At 46.3% G+C, this 24,756-nt stretch overlaps 1 long non-coding RNA gene and 1 pseudogene across 1 annotated transcript in view; one reads left to right on the plus strand and one right to left on the minus strand.

The window, feature by feature from the left end:
* LOC149873045 (uncharacterized) overlaps nucleotides 1-24,756 on the minus strand; it is a 236,741-nt gene that overhangs the window by 24,925 nt on the left and 187,060 nt on the right. The gene's annotated exons all lie outside the window — the stretch shown is intronic.
* On the plus strand, nucleotides 1,651-7,766 carry LOC149873046 (uncharacterized; annotated as a pseudogene).

Genomic DNA, 24,756 nt, shown 5'->3' on the forward strand with positions numbered 1-24,756 from the left:
CATGCTGCTGAGGTCCCAGGACTCTGCAGGGAAACAGGGGGCAGGATTCCCTTCCTCCATGCTGCTGCCAGCCCCAGCTCCCTGCTCCCACCTAGATTCCACTTCCTGGCCTGCCCCTGTCCCTGCCTCCCACTGCTTTCCTATCTGCTTCCCAGAGCAGGCAGGATGCTGGGGAAGCCAAGCAGGTTCCCCCCGCTGGGAAAATGCAACAGCAGCAGCCCTGCCCAGAAGCTAGGTACGAAGATAGGAGCACATAGGTAGGAGCAAGAAACAGTAGGGTATGTTGGGTGGTGTGTGTATACATGGGAATCTTGCTCCCTCCCTCATAGGAAGAAGGGCTGGGTAGGTACAATTCATTGCTGGGTGCGTGCAGGCTAGATGAAAATGCCTGGCAAGCCGGATGTGGCCTACAGGCCATATTTTGCCTACCCCTGAAATAAACAAACAACTGTGTATGGATACCTAATTTGGTATCATTAGTGTCTCAGAAATCTTGATACAAGTCAATGGCATTATTGCTATACAGTTAAACAGCTGTCCAGTTGTGAAAATAGAACTATGGTATAGCTCGTGTGGTATTGTTAGTACAGCTTGCATGGTATTACAGCTGATGACTGGATAGATAAATGTCACTCATTAATTAATGCATTGTTTGAATCCCATGTTCACATATGATATGATAAGATATGAATTTATTTTTTTTGCAATCTTCAGATCAATTAGGGGATGTGCTCTTCTTGATCTGCTGCTCACAAACAGGGAAGAATTCATGGGGGATGTAGAAGTGGTTGGCAAGTTAGGCAGCAGGGACCATGAGATGACTTGAGTTCAGGATCCTGATAAAAGAAGGGAGAGCAGCAGAGTATGGACCCTGGACTTCAGAAAAGCAGACTTTAACTCCCTCCGGGAACTGATGGGCAAGATCCCTTGGAAGGCCAGTGTAAGTGGGAGAGGAGTCCTGGAGAGCTGGTTGTATTTTCAAGAAACCATACTGAGGGTACAGGAACAAACAATCTCAATGTGCAGGAAGAATAGCAAATGTGGCAAGTGACCAACTTGGCTCAGCAGAGCACTCTTCAGTGAGGTTAAATACAAAAAGGAAGCTTACAAGAAGTGGAATCTTGGGCAAACAACTTGGGAGGAGTATAAGAATATTGCTTGAGCATGCAGGGATGTAACTGGAGTTGCAGCTAGCAAGGGACATGAAGGGTAACAAGAAGGGTTTCTACAAGTATGTGAGCAACAAGAGGAAGGTCAGGGAAAGTATGGGTCCCTTATTGAATGGGGAGGCAACCTAGTGATAGATGATGAGGAAATGGCTGAAGTACTTAATGCCTTTTTTACCTCGGTCTTCACAGCCATTTCCTTTGAAAACTCACAGTGATTGGGGGGAGGTCCTGGATGATTGGAAAAGGGCAAATATAGTGCTCATCTTTAAGAAACGGAAGAAGGAGATTCCAGGGAAGTACATACCAGTCAGCCTCACCTCAGTCCTCAGGAGCCAGGAGCAGGAAGGAGAGGAGGGATCTAGGCACACGTGCGTCCCGCACACACCTATGCCCCCTTACCTGACTTGAGACAGCAGTAGCAATGGAACCAGTAGCAGGGGCACGAACACCTGATCCCTCTAAGGTAAGTGGGACAGAGGGACTGGACACAGCTGAGCTGGATCCAGAGGGAAAGCCCCCGGATCCCTTTTAGCTGAGCTGATAGGGAGCTGCGTTCCCAAGCTGTGCCATGCAAAAAGAGCACGCAAACAGGCACGCTCTGTAAGATTGCGCTGGCATTTGCGCCGGTGGGCGGGCAGGAAGGGCCAGGAGGGAGACTCCTGCTAGGGGAGGGTGAAGGCAACGCACTAAGAGAAACTCATATGATGGTGTCAACGCAGAGTGCTGCTAGGGCACATGCCCGGGGGATGAAGCCTACCTGGAGCTTGTCTGAGGCCTCCACCCAGACAGAGCCCATGGGGGAGCTGGAATCCCCATGCCCCCTGGCCTGTGGGGGATGTCCTGCAGGCGCCCACCTTAGTACCCTGGAGGCATAGGTGAGGGAGCTCCAGGAGGATGTTAGAAGGCTGAGGGAAATCAGGGAGGCAGAGGATGAAATTGATGGTTATTTCCTTTCCCTGCAGGGCCATGCACTCAAGGAAGAAGCACCCCAGGAGGTGCCCTCCACTGCAGAGTGGAAGACGGTCACCTCCAGAACCAGGGCTGCTCGCAGCAAAGCAGTAGCAGTTCCTCCAGTCTGGCTGGAGAACAGGTATGAGGCCCTGGCAACACTGGAGGAGAAGGAAGGAGAGGAGGCAACCGGAGAGGAGGCAACTCCACAATCTCCATGCTCCAAACAGGCCAAAGGAGCTAAGCAGTCCTGGAGGAGGAAACATCAAGTGATCACCATAGGCGACTCCATCCTGAGCGGTACAGAGGGCCCCTTCTGTCGCCAAGACCCCGCAACAGGCGAGGTCTACTGCCTGCCTGGAGCAAAGATTCAGGATGTGACAAGGATGATCCAGGCCATGATTCAGCCCACCGATTACTACCCCATAGTCCTAATCCATGTGGGTACTAATGGTGCAGCCAGGAGAAGCCCTGATTACCTGATGGCAGATTACTATGCTCTTGGGGGTGTGCTGAAGGAAATAGGTGCATAGGTGGTATTCTCTTCTGTCCTACCAGTGAGTGGACATGGAAGACAACATCAGATCTGCATCAGAGAGACCACCTGGTGGCTTCAGGAATGGTGTCTTGAGGCAGTCTTCAGCTTCCTAGGCAACGACCCACACATCACAATGAGACACATGCTCTGGTGAATGGGCTTCACCTTTCTCCCAAAGGTAGGCATGTGTTCTCTTCTAGGTTGGCAGATCTCCTCCGGCAGGCTTTAAAATAGACTCATCGGGGGAAGGGGAAGATGAGGGTGGAGGAAGCCTTGGACCACTAAACCAAGCGACACTCACAAGTACAGCCCAGCCTAGACAGACAAGCAGAACAAATACCCAGGTAAGCAAAAGGGGCCAAGGTAATGCTGAGGCCAGTGCACACATCCACAGGAGGCCTCAAATGCCTCTACACAAATGCTCGTAGTACGGGAAACAAGCAGGAGGAACTTACCCTCCTGCTAGCTGACACCAACCCAGGCATAGTGGGGCTCACAGAAATGTGGTGGGACCCAATGCATGACTGGGCAATGAATATCAAGGGCTATAGGCTGTACAGGAGGGACAGGACAGGGAGGAAATGTGGGGGTGTGGCGCTCTACATTAAGGAGGAATACACATCCTTGTCAAATAGCACAGGGTCAGAGGAGTGGCACACTGAAGTGCTCTAAGTTAGAATACAAGGCAGTCGAGGGGAAAGGGACTTAATGGTAGGGGTCTACTACAGACCACCCAACCAAGGGGAAGAGGTAGACCAGCAATTCTTAAGTCAGCTCTTGGAGGCACTTAGGTCAAAGGACGTGGTCATCATGGGTGACCTGAACTTTCCAGACATCTGCTGGGAAGAGCAGTCAGCCAGGTCTGACAGCTCATGTAGGTTCCTAGCCAAAATGCAGGACCTCCATCTAACCCAGGAGGTGCACAGCCCCACCAGGGGAGACTCCTTGTTGGACCTGGTGCTGGCCACGGGAGACGACCTAGTGAGGGGACTGCAGGTGCTCAACCACCTGGGAGACAGTGATCATCGCCTGTTGGAATTCACCATCCAGCGCAAGGTGGCAAAGGCCTGCAGCAAGGGAGCAGCCCTAGATTTCAGGAGGGCGGATTTCAATGAGCTAAGGAGAATAGTCAGGGAAGGACTGAGGTCCCAGAGGGGAGGGGAGCCAGGGGTCCGAGAAGAGTGGTTGCTCCTTAAGGAGACGATCCAAGCCCAAAGGGAGGTAATCCCAACACTGATCAAAGGGGGCAGGAGGGCACACAAGCCCCCATGGCTCACCAAAAGCATCTGGGAGTGTCTCCTAGCTAAAAGGAAGGTGTACACCCAATGGAAGGGAGGGGCCATCACGAGGGAGGACTATACTGCGGTTGCTCAGGTCTGCAGGGGGGCAGTCAGGAAGGCCAAGGCAGAAATGGAACTGGGACCAGCTACCCAGATCAAGGACAACAAGAACTCCTTTATTAAATACATAGGGGGCAAAAAGAAGTTTCCGGGTAATGTGGGGCCCCTGCAAGACACGCTAGAAAATCTGGTCATTACACCAGATGACAAAGCTAACCTAACAAGTGTAAGGTGATGCACCTGGGGAGGAAGAACCAGCAGCATACCTACAGGCTGGGGAACTCCCTTCTTGTCAGTGGAGAGGCAGAAAATGTTCTTGGAGTGTGAGTGGCCGGCAGTGTGGGGATGCAGTCAGGAAGGCCAACTTGTCATGCATCCACAGATGCATCTCAAGCAGGTCCAAGGAGGTGATCCTCCCCCTCTATGTGACAGTGGTCAGGCCGCAGTTAGAGTACTGCATCCAGTTCTGGGTGCTTCACTTCAATAAGGATATGGGCATCATGGAGAGGGTCCAGAGGAGGGCCACTCACATGATCAGGGGACAGCAGGGCAGGCCCTATGAGGAGAGGCTACAGGACCTGAACCTGTTCAGCCTCCACAAGAGAAGGCTGAGGGGGGATCTAGTGGTCCATTACAAACTAGTCAGAGGGGACCAGCAGGCATTGGGGGAGTCCCTGTTTCCCCAAGCACTGCCAAGAGTGACTAGAAATAACGCTCACAAGCTGGCAGAGGGTAAATTCAGACTAGACATCAGGAGGCACTATTTCACTGTCAGGGCGGCTAGGATCTGGAACCAACTTCCAAGAGAAGTGGTTCTGTCTCCTACCCTGGGGGTCTTTAAGACAATGCTAGATGAACTCATTTGACCCCAGTTCTTTTTCCTGCCAAGGCAGGGGGTTGGACTTGATGATCTGCTCAGGTCCCTTCCAATCCTACAAAATATGAAACTATGAAACTGAAAAATCATGGAGCCAGCACTCAGAGAATCCATTTCTAAGCATTTGGAGGAGGAGGAGAAGGTAATTAGGAACAGTCAGCATGGATTCACTGAGGGCAGGTCATGTCTGACTAACCTGATTGCCTTCTATGATGAGATAACTGGCTCTGGGAAAAGCAGTAGATGTAATATACCTTGACTTTAGCAAGGCTTTTGATACTGTCTTCCACATCATTGTTGCAAGCAAGCTGAGGAACTATGGGTTGGATTAATCAACTGCGAAGTGGATAGAAAACTAAATGGATGTTCAGGCTCAATGAGTAGTAATCAATAGCTAAATATCTAGCTGGCAGCCGCTATCAAGTGGACAGCCACAGGGGTCAGTTTTGGGGCCAGTTTTATTCAATATCTTCTTTGACAATCTGAAAGGCGGGATGCATTTCTCCTTCAGCAAGTTTGATGATAACACCAAACTGGGGGGAGCAGTAGATCTGCTGGCTGGTAGGGCTAGGATTCAGAATGACCTAGACAAATTAGAGAATTGGGCCAAAAGAAATCTCATGAGATTCAACAAGGACAAGTGCAAAGTCCTGGATTGAGAATGAAAGAATCTCATGCACCACTACAGCCTGGGGGCTGACTGGCTAATCAGCAGCTCTGAAGAAAAGGATCTTGGGGTTACAGTGGACAATAAGATGGATATTAGTCAGCCATGTGCCCTTGTCACCAAGAAGGCTAACAGCATATTGGACTGCATTAGTAGGAGCAATATTAAGGGAAGTAATTATTCCCTTCTATTCAGCCCTGGTTACTTTGCATATGGAGTACTATGTCTGGTTTTGGGCCCCCCACTATAGAAAGAATGTGGAGAAGTCCAACGGAGAGCAATGAAAATGATTTGGGGGCTGAGGCACATGAGGAGAGGGTGAGGGAAGTAAGCTGGGATTTGAGAGCAGCCTTTATCTACCTCAAAAGTTATTCCAAAGAGGATGGAGCTAGACTTTTCTCAGTGGTGACAGATAACAGAACAAGTATCAGTGGTCTCAAGTTGTAGCAAGTGAGATTTAGGGTTCATATAAGGAAAAAAATTCTCACTAGGAGGGTGGTGAAGCATTGAAACAGGTTACCCAGAAAGGTTGTAGAATCTCCATCCTTGGAGGTTTTTAAGACTTGGCTTGATGAAACCCTGAATGGAATGATCTAGTTGGGGATGGCCATGCTTTTCAGCAGGGGGCTGGGTTAGATGAACTCCTGAGGTCCCTTCCAACCCTAATTTTCTATGGTTCTATGGTTTTGTGATATTTTGGGGTGAAGGCCTATTTCCCTTTTTTTAATCTAAGTATAATTTACAGATGCAAATGTAATCATGTAACTGTCATTGTCAGCATGTACACAGAACTTAAAACTTTTTACAGGCTATGCTTCTCTTTTTGAACATTTTTTGAATGCTCCACAGTAGGTATATATGCTTAGTGGTATAATAGGATCACTGGTGAGGCGCATAACAGTTTAGAGAACCTTTACAGTTTTTCTACAGCTCTTCTCACTCAGAAATGGCTTTAACTTGTAACACTTATCTCAGCTTTCTTTCTGAGACTGTCACATTAGGATGTGCATTGCCAGGTCTGGGGCCACTTGGGGATTGATGACTAGAAACTGATATTTAGACATTTGCTTTTAGGAATTGGCTTGTAGGTAGAATAGATACTGCAGTACAACAATGGTTCTGGGGAATGGCATGGGTTTATTGCTTTCTAAACATCTTTTTGTGACAAAGTTTCATGTTCTCAGCCTTTTAGCAGATACTGTATCTGAAAACAAGGAAGACAGAGTTTCTTGAAAACCCATAACAAAAGATAAGGGACTTGAAAACTTGGCATTAGATCACAGTAACCAGCTTTAAAGCCCCTGGGATTTCCACCTTTGGTGGACTGTCCAACGTAAGAGGCCAGAGATGCCCAAATTAAGACACTGCTAAATGACCCAATTAAGATGTATGCATGTGAAACATTTGTGGAAACAAAGAATTATGGTGACAGGACTGAATGTAGACAATATGGCTACCACAGAACGACCAATCAATGGTACCCAGCAATGAAAAGTCATCAGGGAGAAAAATACAAAAGTAAGGATTTTCAGAGCAGTGGTGGTGGTGGAGGGGCGGAACCTGAGGCCACCATGAGCAGAGGGAACACCACCAGCTCATCTCACGTACCCCTTGGAGGCCCTCAACCTCTGAGACTGCTGTCATCTGACATTCAAGCAAGAACCACAAGGTGGTGTTTGTGTACTGGCCAAGCACACCATTCTCCTTATGAATCCCTGAGGCTGGTAGATAAGATTAGGGGGCATATTTTTTTTGCTTTTCCTGCATTACTTTTATTTGCTTTCACTGTGTATCAATAAAATTTGCATATTATCTAATGAAAAATGTCGTGGTAGGTCTGAGGCTGGGGGTCTGCCAAAACAAGGTATCAGGACTAGGTCATAAAACCAACTGTGATTGAAGCACAGACCTATGTCATGATGGGTGACAATCCAAGAGACAAACCAGGTCAAGAATCTGGGATGTCAGCCAGAGTAGAGTCTGAAAGCATGCTGAGTCAAGGGTACTAGAGAAGTAGACAGAGAGTGATGTTACCAATGAGCCGAGTCACGAATTCGGAGATGAAGCCAAGAGTGGAGTCTAGGAGCAAGCCAGAGGCAGCAGTTGAGTAATTTAGGTCAAATAAAGCTCTGTTGCTCAGATATGCTCTCTTCTTATTCAGGGACTTATATGTGGAAAGTTGCCTCTAGCCAGACACTCCAGTGACAGGGAATGGACAGAGGATTAAGCCCTGCTAGAGGCTTCATGCTAGCTTTGACCAATCCAGGGCATCAGCCATGGGGTAGCAAGCCAAGATGTGTAGTTGTGCCAGCTAGGCCAAGGCCCAGTTTCAAAGCTGCAGCTTTACATATATTAGGTAGAACCAAAATACTTTCTCCTGTATTCCACTCTGCACTTCTTGCTGAAGGTGGTCCACTGGGCAGCCAAGTGGAGAAGATATGTGGAACTTGGAAAAGAACAGGATAGAGGTACTGTGAGATGGTCCTTAATGGAGAGGGAACCCTAAGTTCTGCAAGTGGTTCCCATTTGGGCACAAGCTTTCTCACTACTGTTTACTGACTATTACATGTAAGATGCAGAAAGGGTATTTTGCAGCTATGGAAGAAATGCTGACATGGATTAATTTTTTCAACTTGGGTTATGTCTAGATCACTATGGCCACTCTAAAGCTGAGTCAGTGCACCTTGCATTCAATAGAACTCCATCTGGTTTCACATATCAAGGATAATACAAAGTCCTTTTTCAGATATGTAGAGAGTCAGAAAAAAGCAAGGGTAATATTGGACCCCTGCTGAACCAAATGGGACATCTGATAACCATCACCCAGGAAAAAGCCAACCTGCTTAATGGGTACTTTGCATTGGTCTTTCATCAGCCCAAAGGGACCGCCCTGCCTACCATGATGTGAAACAACCAATGTGAGGGTGTATTTATACCCAGCATTGGTGTAGACCTTGTAAAGGAACACCTTGAGAGGCTGGACATCTTCAAGTCAGCTGGTCCTGACAGATTACACCCTAGAGTACACAAGGAGCTGGCAGGTGTCATAGCCCAACCACTGGCAAAAATATTACAAAACTTGTGGCACTCAGGTAAAGTACCTGATGACTGAAAGAAGCCCAATGTGGTACCCATCTTCAAGAAAGGGAGGAAAGTAGATCCCGGGAATTACAGTCCAATCAGCTTGACCTCAATCCCCAGTAAGATTCAGGAGAAAATTATCAAAGAGACCCTTCTCGATAAGCTGGCTGATGGCAATATCCTCAGGGACAGCCAGCATGGGCTTGTCAAGGGTAGGTCTTGCCTGACCAATCTCATCTCTTTCTATAACCAGGTGACACATCACCTGGACAAGGAAGAAGAGATTGACATCATATATCTGGACTTTCAAAAGCCTTTGATCTGGTGTCCTATGATCTCCTCATGGAATAACTGGCCAACTGTGGCCTCGGCTACACCACAGTCCAATGGCTGGGAAATTGGCTCCAAGGTCAGATCCAGAGAGTAGTAGTCAATGGAAACAAATGATTATGGTGCCCTGTGACTAGTAGTGTCCCCCAGGGCTCTGTCCTTGGACTGGTTCTCTTTAACGTTTTTATCAATGATGTGGACATTGGTGTCAGAGATGCACTGGCCAAGTTTGCCGATGACACTAGATTTTGGGACACAGTGTCCACACCTGAGGATAGGCTAGTGATGCAGACAGACTTGGATAAGCTTAGTAAGAGGGTGGATATCAACCTAATGACATTCAATACCAAAAAATGCAAAGTAGTCCACCTTGGAAAAATAACCTGCAGCACACTTATAAGCTCGTCTGTGCTACGCTTGCTAGCACCACAGCTGAAAGAGACTTGGGGGTCACGATTGACCACAAAATGAACATGAACCACCAATGTGATGTTGCAGCTGGTAAAGCAAACAAAACTCTGGCTTGCATCCATAGATGCTTCTCAAGCTGATCTCGGGATGTCATTCTCCCTCTGTACTTGGCCTTGGTGAGGCTGCAGCTGGAGTACTGCATCCAGTTCTGGGCTCCACAATTCAAGAAGAATGTTGAGATGCTTGAGAGAGTCCAGAGGAGAGCCATATGCATGATAAGAGGGGAAGAGAATAGGCCTTATAATAAGAGACTGAGAGCCATGGGACTCTTCAGCCTGGAAAAGTGCAGGCTCAGGGGTGACCTAGTGGCTCTTATAAGTACATAAGGGGTATGCATCAGGATCTGGGGGAATGTCCATTCAGCAGAACGCCCCAAGGGATGACCACACCCAACGGTCATAAACTCCTCCATGACCATTTTAGGCTGGACATAAGGAAACACTTCTTTACTGTCCGAGCCCCCAAGGCCTGGAATAGACTCCCTCCAGAAGTGGTGCAGGCACGTACTCTGGAGTCATTCAATAAATGTTTTGATGCTTATCTTGCTGGGATACTCTGACCTCTCTGGGGCAAGGGGCTGGACTTGATGATCTTCAAAGTCCCTTCCATCCCTAATGCCTATGAAATCTATGAAATAGTCATTGGATAAAATTAGATAGAGATCAGTGAGGAAATTTCTGACCTCCTTGGAAGCAAGGGTTCAGTCTAGAAGCCACAAACTCATCCATTCAGGTCAGCTATTCACTTTTTGAGCTACATACCCTCTTGTTCTCTACCTTTTGGTCCCACATGATTTGCTCCTTAAGGGGACCAGCTTCAAAAGGAGGGCTAAAAATAGCTCTTAAAAATGCCTGGTCTATTGCAGTGTTCTTAGAAGTCAAAGGAAATGTAGGTTCAAAGCTCCTGTTCATGAGGGTTTGCTGTTTCTTAGCCAGGGTATTGAGCTATTGAGCTGAAATATAGGAGGGTTCACTTCTTCCTCCTTTAGGGTTCAAGGCCCCTTCCCCTAGTCAAGGCTTTTTGTCAAGTACCAGGGTTAAACTAATGTATGAACATATCTAGTTGTATCAGTGAAACTGGGCATTGGTGAGTAGAGTACCAGCCCTGGGTGCTGACTCAGTGTGGGTACCAGAATTGTGGCTCTCTGGGGAATCCATCTCTTGGAAGCAGTCCCAGGTGTTCAGACACCACACTGCCTCTGTAAAAGCAACAACCAGGATGGGAAGACCACACCACGGCAGATCAAATGGAAACTTTTTTGAGTCCCTCCCGGGAGCAGATAAGATCTCCCTCCTGTTCTCATTATCTACTCTCACCAGCACGTCTTGTCCTCCACTCTTTCCCCTGCCTCTCATCAGGGTTTGCCTAGTCCATAAACCCTATTAGTTGCACCTCTGAGCTGCTTATCTGCCTGGTCAGATCACAGCTCACTAGTAGCTGTGCAGATGCTCCCACACTACACAGCACATGTGGAGTGTAACTGCATGCCATGCATAAGTGCCAAAATTGGATAAATTCCACATTCCCAATTCTGTTCCAGTGTGTACATTTCTAATTAGAATAAAGCCTTTTGTCACTTGGGACTTGGGAGTTTTGGATTCAGTTCTTAGCTTAGTCACAGTGTTTATTACAACTGATGCACTGCTACAAAATGTACTGCAGGGAATAGACTTGTATTGTCAAAGAGACGGATGAGATGTCTTAAATAGGCCTTTAATGCTTATCACTCAAAAATAAGAGTGGAATGCAGATATTGCATGAAAAAGCATGAATAATGAACATGAAAATGTTTCATTTATATAAAAGTGTGAATTTGTATTTTGTAGGGATAGACAATTCAGGAAAATATGTATCCATATGGATTCTCTGTTCATACTTTAAAAACAATGTATTTCAGGAATTGGTGTTTTTGTGGGCACAATAAAATACAGGCATGGTATTTGCTTTATTGGATTTTTGTCATGGCCCTGAATGAGATTATCAGTAGGAACACACTGGAATCGCAAAACCATTCTGGGCTTGTCAGCAGTCAGATCTAGGGAGAATGGGGCTGGGTATGCCTTACCTACACCCTGCTCATTCAGGTCTGCTGAATTGATCCAGTGTTTGCCTCTAAAGCTACTCTAGATTCATGCCCCAGGCCCTCTCAGGCCCTCCAGCACAGGTAGTGCTGGCACAGGGCTCCCTCCATCTTTCATAATTATGTTGGGTAGGTAAAGTAAGCAAGCCACTAGGTAGCCAAGAAAGCAAGATTTATGAGACCAGCAGGATAGCTAGCAAGAGGAAGGGTGCCTCTATTGCCTAATCATTTTGGCACTCTGCTGAGAGAGGAATCCTGGATCCTGGCATTAAGGACCAGCATTTAGGACTCACTGATGCAAAGGGAAAGTTCTTTTCACTCAGTGACAGGGTCAGATTCCTCCTTCCTTGATTTATTTCTGTCCCTGTGAATCTTAGTTGCCCAGTGGACCACATTAGGATCATCCTCCAGGGGCAAGGTGCCTTAATTTTTCATTTTACACTGTGTAAGCAGAACCTTCTGAGACATTTAATAGGATCTGACCTTTTATACCTCAGTCTCTTGTCTGACTGAAAGGAAGAAAGTACTGCTTTATTTTCCAGGGCTTTTTTGAGGGCAAATTCATTAATGTCTGTGATGTACTTAGATTCTATAGAAGTATGTAGGGAAAAAAGCCCCTCATTAGCATATAATGCCAAGTCTGTTTGACTCCTTTGGGCACAATTGTAGCATAATAATATAATAATAATTTTAAAAAATGTCAAGATGAGTCACTGAATAAGGTAATTTACCTAGCAAATTCTATTTGGCAGCTACCTTCAGAGTGGAAACATAAGCCTTTTTTCAAAGAGTATGTACATACACCTTCTGTGCTGTAGGAATTTGATGATTTGGGAAGTAAGGTTGTTCCAAATGCCTAAAACAGTATCAAATTTTTGGTATGGCCTAGGCAAAATAATATTGCTTTCCCCCATCTCTGTGTACCAAGTTCATGTCAGAGCTTTCTGAGGCTACAGACAGACATTACACATAAACTGGTTTAAGTGATAAGAAACTGGTTTAAACCTGTACCAGAAGAGATGTTCAGTGCATATAAACCAGTGTGAAAATGGCTGAAATCAGTCTGAGATAAACCTGATTGAATGTAGTTGTTGTCTCTGGATTTAGGATCCAGATACCTTTTTCTGGGAAGGGGAAGGAGGATGCACACAGGGACTCACCCTCAGACTGACCGTGACCTTTCCATTCAATAACAGACACTTTTATTGATACAGAGTGATAACAGAAAAAAGCAATACAGACAATCAAACAATTCCATATACTGAACCAATCCAAGGTTGACATCAGAGTCAAAGTACATCTGGCCAGGATGCAGTCTCCACTCTGAGGCTCTCTCTCTTAGGTTTCAGATGTCATCAATCTGGAGGTGGGACATTGAGCCTCACCCCCCGGCCCCGGGGGGGTGTATGAGATGGGCTGCTGGTGTACATTCTATCCATGGTGGTCTCAGGGACCCTATCATAGAGAAGGATGGGGAGGGACAGGACAAAGGAAGGGACAAGGAGGGATGAGAAAGGGAGGGACCAAAAGGAGAAGAAGGAGGGACCCAAGGTGGAACGCTTTTTTAATCTCAGGTATCTCTTGATGATTTCTGATGACTGTTCATCCATGGCTATCTCTGGTTGGTTGTCTCTCTGTGATCACACATCCACATAGGCTTCCAGGCCTTCTAAGAGTTTGGTCTATTCCTCCCCAAAAGTCTTGTGTTATGGAAAGTATGGTATATACTCCCTCTGTTACCAGACTCTGTGTCCTTGTTGCCCTTGTTCTGTTAGACAACCTGTCTGCCTTGAAGGTTGTGATCTTGGGTTTTGGCATGCCCTCTCAATTCTAAGTATCTATCCATTGGCCTTGTTATGTTAGACAGCCTGTCTGCTTCCAGAGCTGGGAGAAACTCTGAGTGTGAGACCTGAGTTTCTTATAGATCAATTAACCCTCTGCTCCCTGGCTTTAGCTCCAACAGAGACTGCAGGTACAGCGGCATGGCTCCCTCCTGTTCATCCCCTACCACCCCCCTCACCTCTAACGGGGATTCCCCTCTCCCCTCTGCCTTACACAGACACCTCTCAGCATTAGCTAGCATACCACATGCTGGCTATGGTCTGTGCTGTGGGAGAAGGGACAAAGGCAGACAGGACAGTATTTACTTAGGGCTTTTGGAGCTGATCAACAGTTAGCTGACAAGACAAGGCTGAGGGAGGATCTAATGGCCTGTTACAAACTAGTCAGGGGGGACCAGCAGGCACTGGGGAAGTCCCTGTTCCCCTGAGCACTGCCAGGAGTGACCAGGAATAACGGTCACAAGCTGGCAGAGGGTAGATTTAGGCTAGACATCAGGAGGCGCTACTTCACGGTCAGGGCAGCTAGGATCTGGAACCAACTTCCAAGAGAAGTGGTGCCGGCTCCTACCCTGGGGGTCTTTAAGAGGCGGTTAGCTGTACACCTTGCTGGGGTCGTTTGACCCCAGTACTCCTTCCTGCCATGGCAGGGGGTTGGACTAGATGATCTACTCAGGTCCCTTCCAACCCTAGAAACTATGAAATTATGGAACTAACAGGTAATGTCCCTCTGTTCCTTCCTTGGAAAAAGTTGTTTAAGAGCTTGAACTAATTAGAGAGGCTTTTGTTTTGTTTGACAGGCTGCTAAACATTAACAACTCCCTATGTAACTCCCTGCTGTGTAACTAAATGATCTGTTATCAACAGTGTGGGGTGGGGCCACCTTCCTAAGCAGAGCCTGTTGAGGCCTGGCCATACCCCATCCTCCTCAGCTCAGCACTAGTAGAAGAATAGGAAGGGCTGCTCTAGCTCCCTCCGGCTTCTAGCCTGAGCCACTGCAGGTATGTGGCTGCATTTCTTCAGTACAGAGGGGTTGTATGTATGGATACAAACTAGCTCAGCTTAGCCAGGTTTGACTAATATGCATAGATTGAATAAATTGAGGCTCAGGCTTTTTGAATGTCTGTCCTTAGCCTGAGTGTCTGGTCATATGGGCACAAAATTCCACCAAAACTGTAAATAAAAGCTAATACAAATACTTTTGGGCTGAAAGTATTTCATACCTTTGCATTGTTAGATACATCATTTAAATATTCCTCATGTGCCGCCACTAAAATGGCAGATATACATGTTTAGAATTTTGTACTGCAAACACTGGGGAGAACAGAGAATCGGCACATATGTCTTCATTACTTTACTTGCATTGTGTCCCTTTTGTGTTCACATTCCACTCTAATGAGGAGTAGTCTAATGAGGAATTCTACTCAGGGGTGAATGTTGATGACACATGCTTTAAACAAAATTGCCCTTCCCTGGCATACACCACCTTGCCTCTTCATTCTCATTTTCTCCATAGTATAGTGGTCGCAAAGCTTCTCGTGCGTGGATGACCTCTACCTGACTCAAGAAGTCTATGGGCCAATGAGAGGCAAAGCACTGCTCGACCTGGTACTGGCTATGGGGGACGACCTAATCGGCGACCTAGTGATCGATGGGAAGCTGGGTGACAGCGACCATGAGCTGATCACCTTCACCATCCACCATAAAGCTGGCAAGTCAGTCAGCAACACAGAAGTCCTTGACTTCAGAAAAGCTGACTCTGACAAGCTCAAGAGGCTTGTCAGTCAGGCCCTTAGGGACCATGACCCCAGGGAGATGGGAGTTCAAGAAGAGTGGTTGCTTCTCAAGAAAGCGATCCTCAGTGCACAAGCTAAATCTATTCCAACACGGAGGAAAGGCAGTAAGAAGACACAACAGTCCTCCTGGCTCTCCAGGGATGTAGTGGACCTCCTACGGCTAAAAAGGAAAGCCTACAAAGGGTGGAGGATGGGATTCACCTCCAAGGAGGATTATTCTGCACTGGTCCGGTCCTGCAGGAAGCAAACTAGGAAAGCCAAGCCTGCAACTGAACTCCAACTAGCTTCAAGCATCAAAGAGAACAAAAAGTCCCTTTTCAGATATGTGGGTACCCGGAGGAAAAGCAAGGGCAACATTGGACCCCTGCTAAACCAGATGGGGCAACTGACAACTGACGCCCGGGAAAAAGCCAACCTATTAAATAGGTACTTTGCATCAGTCTTTCATCAGTCCCATGGGACACCCATGCCTGCTATGGGACAGGGAGATCCGGGTGATGGGGATCTCCTACCCTCCATAAATGCTGACCTCGTGAAGGAACACCTTAAGAAGCTGGATACCTTCAAGTCAGCTGGCCCTGACAATCTGCACCCCAGGGTACTCAAGGAGCTGGTGGGCTTCATAGCCCAGCCCCTGGCACGGATCTTTGAAAACTCCTGGTGCTCTGGTGTAGTGCCCAAAGACTGGAAGAAGGCCAATGTGGTGCCGATCTCCAAGGAAGGGAGGAGAGTGGATCCGGCTGACTACAGGCCCATTAGCCTGACTTCTATCCTGGGGAAGATCTTAGAAAAGTTTATTAAGGAGGCCATGATGGACTGGCCCAGGCTAACATTCTAAGGGACAGCCAGCACGGGTTTGTTGCAGGTAGGTCTTGTTTGACCAGTCTCATTTCCTTCTATGACCAGGTGACCTATCACCTGGACAAGGGAGAAGAGATTGATGTCATATATCTTGACTTCAAAAAAGCTTTTGATCTGGTATCCCATGATCACCTCTTGGCCAAACTGGCCAGTTGTGGCCTTGGCTCCACCACAATCCGCTGGCTGGGAAATTGGCTCCGTGGTCGGACCCAGAGGGTTGTAATTGATGGCAGTCACTCATCGTGGTGCCCTGTAACCAGTGGGGTCCCTCAAGGCTCTGTCCTTGGACCCATACTGTTCAACATCTTCATTAATGATGTGGACATTGGATTCAGGAGTGGACTGGCCCAGTTCACCGATGACACCAAACTTTAGGGCAAAGCATCCATGCCAGAAGATAGGCAGGTGATCCAGGCTGACCTGGACAAGCTCAGCAAATGGGCAGACGAGAACCTGCTGGTGTTTAATACCGAAAAATGCAAGGTTCTCCACCTTGGGAGGAAAAACCTGCAGCATTCTTATAGGCTCGGCAGTGCTACGTTGGATAGCACTACAGAAGAAAGAGACTTGGGGGTCATCATTGACCACAAGATGAACATCAGCCTGCAAGGTGATGCTGCGGCTTGTAAAGCTACCAAAACACTGGCTTGCATCCATAGATGCTTCTCAAGCAAATCCCGGGACGTCATTCTCCCCTTGTACTCGGCCTTGGTGAGGCCGCAGCTGGAGTACTGCATCCAGTTTTGGGCTCCACAATTCAAAAAGGATGTGGAGAAGCTTGAGAGAGTCCAGAGGAGAGCCACGCGCATGATCAGAGGTCAGGAAAACAGATCTTACGATGATAGGCTGAGAGCCATGGGACTCTTTAGCCTGGAAAAGTGTAGGCTCAGGGGTGATCTGATGGCCACCTATAAGTTTATCAGGGGTAACCATCAGGATCTGGGGGAACGTTTGTTCACCAGAGCGCCCCAAGGGATGACTAGATCGAACAGTCACAAACTCCTGCAAGACCGTTTCAGGCTGGACATAAGGAAGAATTTCTTTACTGTCCGAGCCCCCAAGGTCTGGAACAGTCTGCCAGCGGAGGTGGTTCAAGCACCTACATTGAACACCTTCAAGAGTAAATTGGATGCTTATCTTGCTGGGATCCTATGACCCCAGCTGACTTCCTGCCCTTTGGGCAAGGGGCTGGACTCGATGATCTCCCGAGGTCCCTTCCAGCCCTGATGTCTGTGAAATCTATGAAATAGCTGCCCTGTGTGGCACAGAACAGTGTAATTTGCTTTGCTAAACCACCAGCAGTATGAACTAAGGGAGGAATCATTTCTATTAATGTACAGTGGGGTGGAGGCCACGCCAACTCCAGAAGGAATTTTTAGACATTGCACCTTAGCTTTGTAAAGTGTGTTAAGATCTATGTGGAATACAACTACAGAGTAATTCTTATGACAGTTAATGAAAGGTTTACTAATGTCACCAAAAGTCATTACTTTACACCCTAACAGGCAAATTATTATTGTTCTTATTGTTATTTCATCATCTTGTGAACTGATGTCACTGTATGAGTTAGTAGCTTTTCATCTTAAGGTTTAGATCAGGTGGACACTTAGCGTGCATCCAGATGAGCCCACACGTGCCTCTTGCAGTGTCTCAAGCCCCTTTGAGATGCTGCAAGAGGCATGTGCAAGAATGAGAAAATGTTCCCCACACTTCAAATTTGCAGCATGGGGGCAAAATTAGGTATATCCAGGGGTCAAAAAACCCTTAAGAGAAAAAAAAGCAGGTCCAGGACCATGCCCTGAGGCAACAGGAGTCTGGATTCTCCATAGAGATGCTCTGGCTGCCAGAGCATCTCTATGGTTAGCCATGCAGGGCAGGCAGTGTGCCAGTAGCAGGGAGCTGGACCCGGGCTCCACTGCTGGAAACTAAGGAGTTGGGGGGCTGGAGGAGGGGGGAGGGGATCATGCGGGGGGACACCCACCAGCCCTGCCCACTTCCCCAGACCTCCAATCCGAGCCCCACTCAGTCTCATTCCCCTGAGCCCTGCCCTGTCTGGTCCCATCCCCCCAGCCTCTTGAGCCCCCTGATCCCTTCCCCACCCAGCCCCATCTCCCCCATACCTCTGACCCACCCTGATCCCTCCAACAACCCAGCACTTACTGGCAGTTCTAGCTGCCATCAGGGTCACTGGAGCCCCCTCCCCCACACAGTGCAGGGCAGGGTGACAGTCCCAGCAGCCCCAGCCTGAGCCCTGCTGCCCTGTGCTGCCTGGGTGGGGCTGTGCCAGGAGGCCCTGGTGCCCCTACAGCCCCTGCTTCTGAGGTGAGTAAAGGCTTTTTTTTTTTTTAAAGTGCTGGAGGGTGGGGTGGGAGGGGCAGCCATGGAGGGTTGGAAGTGCAAGTGGGGGATGGAGCCACTGGGGTCTGGGAGAGCGGTCAGGGGGTGGGTGGGGCAGCCATTGGGGGGGCTGCAGAAGCCAGTGGGGGATAGGGCCAGGTGGGGCTGGGAGAGCAAGCAGAATTGGAGCAGGGCATGTGGGCCCTGCAGGGGCAGTAGCCCATGTGGGGAGCTGTAACCTGGCTGTAGCCCCTGCAGAAAACCATATATTCATGTATTCATGAATTCATGAAACATTTATTATTATAATAGAGACACTGGTAGGCTTCCACATTGCTTTAACACTGTAGATATATCAAAAAAACACTGCCCAACTGATCACTGTCTCTCATTCTCTTTCTCTCTATATATATCTAGTGGACTTTTGTTTTAATTGTGGAAGAACATGGATTTTGGAGTATTTTACATAGTGACTTTGGGATTTTTTTATCAGGAATTTTTCAGTTTTCAAATAGGGAACACCAGAATTCCTGCTAGGGATGCCTGTGGTAGGACCCTGCCTACTCAGAGCTGGACCCAGCTGGCTGTGGCTGACCTCCAGGCCAACTGAAGCCAGGAAGACATGCTTTGACAGTCCAAAGCAGGTCACCACACCAGAAGCATCTTTCAGGCAATAGCTGCCCAGATGGCCAGGCAGGGGGCATACATGGCAAAGGCCAATTCTGTAGCCAAAGCCCACTGGCAGCTGGCTCAGAGAGGCAACCCCCACTGCCAAACTGCTGCAGTGGGTAGAGGGTGCAGGGAACTCCTAGGGCTGCTTCAGCAGTCCAGCTGGCACAAGGGGTAGTGTCTCCAGGTACCAATTGGCTGGGCCCCAGAAGATCCTGAGAGCAAGTAGCCCTGAGCTACTTGACAAGCTGTAGTTGTAAAATCAGTAATCTCTTCAATAATAGCTTTTCTGTAGATTTAGAAGAAAATTAGTATGCCTAAGTTATGGAGGAGGCCTGTCAGATCTTGGAGAATGTCCCCATGACACCTATCAGTTGGTACTATTATATGCCTGTTCTTTATAATTCCATTCTTAGCCATTGCTATTTGAAGGGTTTTTCTTTTCTTTTTCTTTCTCTTTTCCTTTTTTTTTTCTTTTTTGCTACCGTGGATTTAAAGGCTGTTACAAACCTTGGAAACAAGATTAGCAATCGCAAAATAGTTATTCTATTTCTCCCCCATGCTTAACCTTAGAATTCAGACAGAAATTTGATTTGTAATGCCTGTATAATTCTATTATTATGCCATTTCATTCTTTATTTCACTCTAATTGATTAATATAGCAATATTTCTTCAGTCTCTAGTGCTGCCCTTGTGCTTGAAAAGGACAGATAGTAGTAAATGTGACTAGAAGAAACAAAATGGCCTTGTATGTCATATGTATTATTATTTACTGTATGTACTGTAGTCATTCAAAGATTGTATTGGCTTTCCATTTCCAAACTCTATAAAATTATACAAATCCTGTGGAGATTACACTTCAATTTATGACAAGATAAAATAATAAATGTAACAAATAGAAGTTGAAAGTAACAGGAACAAGATTGCAGTATGTCGTATGTTAGCAATGTGAGCAATAGAATACACTGGAAAAAAACTGAGATTTCCATGACAGTCATTACTGATATCTGAAATTTTGATGAAAAATGGATCAGAGAACTTTTTTATTCCAATTTTTTGGCTGATATTATTGTTCCTTTTTGGCCAGCTTTAAATGCAAAACCGAAAAATATTTGAAAAATATTTATTCACAATGAAATTTTTTCTCTTATAAGAAAAGGAATTGGCTATTATAATCTATTTTTGAAATTTAATGAAAGATTACAACATTGATGTTTAAAAACCGTTTTTATCCTTTTCTTCCTGGTACCCACATTTCAGGAACCCAAATGCTTTCAAGCTGCTGTCTGACACATCAATCAGGTGAAACAACTCTTGAGTTCTCTCCTGAGGCCAATAATGACATTCCTTCCCAGACAGGTTTTATGGCTCTCATCGATTGTGCTTCTCTCTTGGTGGAGATTAGGGTGACCACCCATCTCTAATTGAGCAGGACAGTCCCAGAATGGGGCCGTCAAGTCCCGGTCCTGGGCTGCATGACTCTGGGACAGCATTTCTCTTGGGTTCACAGCATGATGCAGGGATCTGGGTTTCCCCTTGGAGGCTGGCATCATTCCAGCCTTCAAGGGGCTGATTGGGGCTGCCAGGAGTGAGATGCAGGGGGCACAATGTGCACGTGTGCACTTGCACACATGCCCATGGCTGGCAAAGAGACGGCCAGTGTGGAGAGCAGCTCCCTGTAGGTATGTCTATGGGGGATGAAGAGGGCTTGGGGGTGGCATATTGAGGCCTCCACATGAGGGAGGGAGTGGAACAGGGACTAGGGCTAAGGACACTGCCCAGCCAGGGTGGTACATGGGGCCCCAGGGCTGGGATGGGGAGTGGGACAGAGCCATGGGCAGCTCATCCAGGGGGTGCAGGGGAGGATGGCTACCCACCTCTGCTTGCACACCCCCAGGGGGGTGATGTGGCAGAGCACAAGCCCCTGGATTTGTGTGCAGGGAGGGGGTGGATATGAGCTGCCTGCTGTGGGCTTGGGGCTCCTTGCCCTGATGCCCTTCCCCCAGGAGCCCTGTGCCACCATGGCGAAATGCCCCCTGCCTATTACTGTGCCTCCCGCTGCTGCTGGGTGAGCAGGGGGCACGTGACAAAGTGCAGGGCTCCTGGGAGAAGGGCAGCCTGGCAGGGAGCCCATATCTGCCCCCACCCCGCTTATCTCTGTTCTGGCCATGCGGCTGGATTGGGAGGTGAACATGTATCCTGCCTTTAAATTTTGAAAAGGTGGTCACCGTAGGCAGAAATGGATTCAGTTCTCTGAAAGTGAAGGACCAAAGGCCCATCAGAAGGTACTATTGAAATGATTAACAGTGACAACAACAATGTATGCAATTCATTTACATTCTCTACATTTTCCATGTGCTAAATTTCATGATGCAAACAACAATAATAAATGTAATTCAATTATGTGCTCTACATTTGTCATGTGCTAAATGTCCTGTAGAAATACAGGTAAAATAAGTAATAGAATTATCTTATGGTTTTTCAGCCCAGCAACACAGAAATAGTTAAATATGTGACAACAGGGTGTTTCTGCTTGACTAAAATAATAGCTGTAGAGCTGAAACAGTGCATGAAATGTAATCAGAAAGGGAACTCCTAGAGGGTTAGGTCTATACATGCAACACTAGCATCAGCTTATAACAGTCATAGCAGCACATTTAAAGGTCATCTATTGTATTCTTAGCAATGAATGATATACAGAAACTGAGATAACTTCTTTGGGTTTACAACAAGGGTAAATTTCTTATGCTGATTTCGTATGCTTCCATGAGAATGGTCACTGTTTTGTTTCCTTCCTTCTGTGTCCCATTTTGCATATGTACATCTCATTAGTCTCTATCCAAAGTAGTAGTCATAATTATCTGCCAAATGTTTGCCCCCATACATATCCTATTGCAGGATCGTGACGCAGATTTTTTTCTCTTCAATCACATAGAGATTCAAAACTTTGACTGAAAATCATTCAGCTCTGGAAAAATCTATCCAAATTCACAAACAGAAAGAAAGCTTAAACTGTTGGTATTTAAAAATCATCATTGCAGTTGTGGAATAAGGCCAAGGCTGATAAGTTTAAACTACACTGTTAACTTCCTGGCAGCACCAAAATGGACTCATTCCCAGATCTTCATAAAAGAGATATAGTTCTGTCTAATATGTGGTATTATGAATAAGATTTAAGATTTCCATTTGGACCTGGTAATAAAAAGTGCCAATTTTGTATTGATTAAATTTGTTTTCCATGGCCATTCCTAGGAACAGTTATTGCTCCCAAGAATGACTGTGAAAAGTAAATGAAACTGTGTGATTTTAGGTGAATGAACAGCAGGAGAACAGTAACTATGTTAAACAACAGTTGCAATTTTTTCTCCTATATTCTATGTGTGCATAAATATTTCCATCAGGTAATTTCCAATAACAAATTTTCAAAAAAGGCAAATCAATTTATGGATTACTTACAAACAAAATAACAGAATGTAGTATTTGTCCCAGGTTATTCAGTCAACTGTAGTCTCACCTAACCTTTTGCCTCAGTATGGAACTTTGTTCAAAGGAAGCATTGAACTCTTCTGAGTTCCAATTTATCCAACTATAAAAAGTATAATAATTTCAAATATATAGTGTACCTCAATTGGTGGCTGCAAGATCTAGTGACTGTTTTTTAAAGTGCAGTACTCTAAGAGTTGTGGATGAAAGAATCCATATAAAAGACTTTATTGTTATAGTATTTCTTTAAAATAAAAGATTATTGGCTCTTGACCTTCATTCTACTCTGTTTTAAGCTTATCTGAAAAGTCTCAGTGAATCTCTACATTTATCCAATATGAGGTCACAATAATGCATCCTAGAATCCAACTCAATAAATTCAGCCTCTACTATTTGAGTCTTTTCCAAGGTGACTGCCCTTGCTTGTGTCAATCCCACTAGAACAGTCCAGCCTGGGACATCATCAGACTAGAGCAGTCAACAGCAATAAATACCAGACTCGACTCAGACTGATTTCAGCCAAAAAGGTGACTGGTAACAAGGTCGTTAGCTAATGTGAACATGACTAGAGAGGTATAAACTCTGGGGAATAGCTCCCTGCAGCTGTAGTTCTACTAAATTAAATCATGTTGCACTGGCTTAGGAATGTTAGTGTAATTTTAAGAAAACACAGGACTGGAGAAGATAAATGATATGCTGCATATCCCTTTAATCAGCAAAATCTGCTGGTCTTGGACAATTCTTCAATTTTTCAATTGTCTGACCATGAAATTAAATACCAAAAGGAAGATTCTGAGTAAGATCTATGGTTATTTTGTTAGAGGTTAGGTAATGTTTGTTCAGATACATTCTTTATCTGACTTGAATGATACTCACTTCATCCATCATAAAAATCTATGTTCATCTACCAAAGTTGTCTTGAAACTATTTGCAAAAAAATCAGTATTTTTAGCCAGCAATTTATTTTCAGTCCTCTGGACTGTTAACAAGAGAGTAATAAAACATAAATAAAAACATAAAAATAAAAGCATGGCGATAATTTCTTTATAACATTTATTTTTAAAATGCAAAATAAACATTAACAAGAAGTAGGGGGGAAAATCAAGAAAATAAAGAGTTTATCAAAGAGAAAATAGTCAAAAGAAATTATGATTATATGTAAGTAAACATAAAGATATTTAATTTAAAATAAAAGAATAGTTCATAATTCATTCTGCAATGGGCTGGCCTCAGAGATGATGCTCAAGGGCATTCAGCATGATTTCATTAGGGGCAGGTCATGTCAGACCAACCTGATTGCCTTTTATGATCAGGTCACAAAAGCCTTGGATGCAAGTGTTGCTGTGGATGTAGTCTTTCTGGACTTCAGCAAGGCCTTTGACACCGTCTCCCACCCCATCCTCATTAAAAATTGGGCGATTGTGGCATTGATGCCTACACAGTCAGATGGATTGCAGATTGGCTGAAGGGTTGCACTCAGAGGGTGGAGGTGGATAGGTCATATTCCACCTGGGGAGAAGTGGGCAGCAGAGTCCGCCAGGGTTCGGTCCTTGGGCCCGCGCTGTTCAATCTCTTTATCAGCGATTTGGACGACGGGGTGAAAGGCATCCTGTTTATATTTGCTGATGATACCAAAATTTGGGGTGAGGTGAGCATGCTAGTTGGGAGGGAAAGACTGCAGCAAGACTTGGGTAGGTTACACGGGTGGGCAAGCAAAAACAGGATGCGCTTCAACACTAACAAGTGCAGGGTGCTGCACTTGGGCAGTAGTAACCAGCAGCACACTTATAAGATGGGAAACTCCCTTCTTGAGAGCATGGAGGCAGAAAGGGATCTTGGAGTCATTACTGACTCCAGGATGAACATGGGCTGACAATACGAGGTCTCGGTTGGCAGGGCTAACCGCACCTTGTCATGCATCCACAGGTGCATCTCTTGCAGGGACCAGGGGGTGATCCTCCCCCTCTATGCGACACTGGTCAGGCCACAGCTGGAGTACTGTGTCCAGTTCTGTGCCTAGAGAGATTTGGACAACATTGAGAGGGTCTAGAGGAGGGCCACCCGCATGATCCAGGGACTACAGGGCAGACCCTACAATGAGAGACTGCAGGACCTGAACCTGTTCAGCCTTCACAAGAGAAGAAACTCACTAAGGGGGACCAGAAGGGTTTGGGAGAGACCTTGTTAAACCTAGCACCCCCGGCATAACAAGGAATAATGGCCACAAGTTGTTGGAGAGTAGGTTTAAATTAGACATCCGTAAGAACTACT

This window comes from Crocodylus siamensis, chromosome 1 (genome assembly GCF_052110815.1).
Source record: "Crocodylus siamensis isolate JL-2025a chromosome 1, ASM5211081v1, whole genome shotgun sequence".
NCBI classification, from domain to species: Eukaryota; Metazoa; Chordata; order Crocodylia; family Crocodylidae; genus Crocodylus; species Crocodylus siamensis.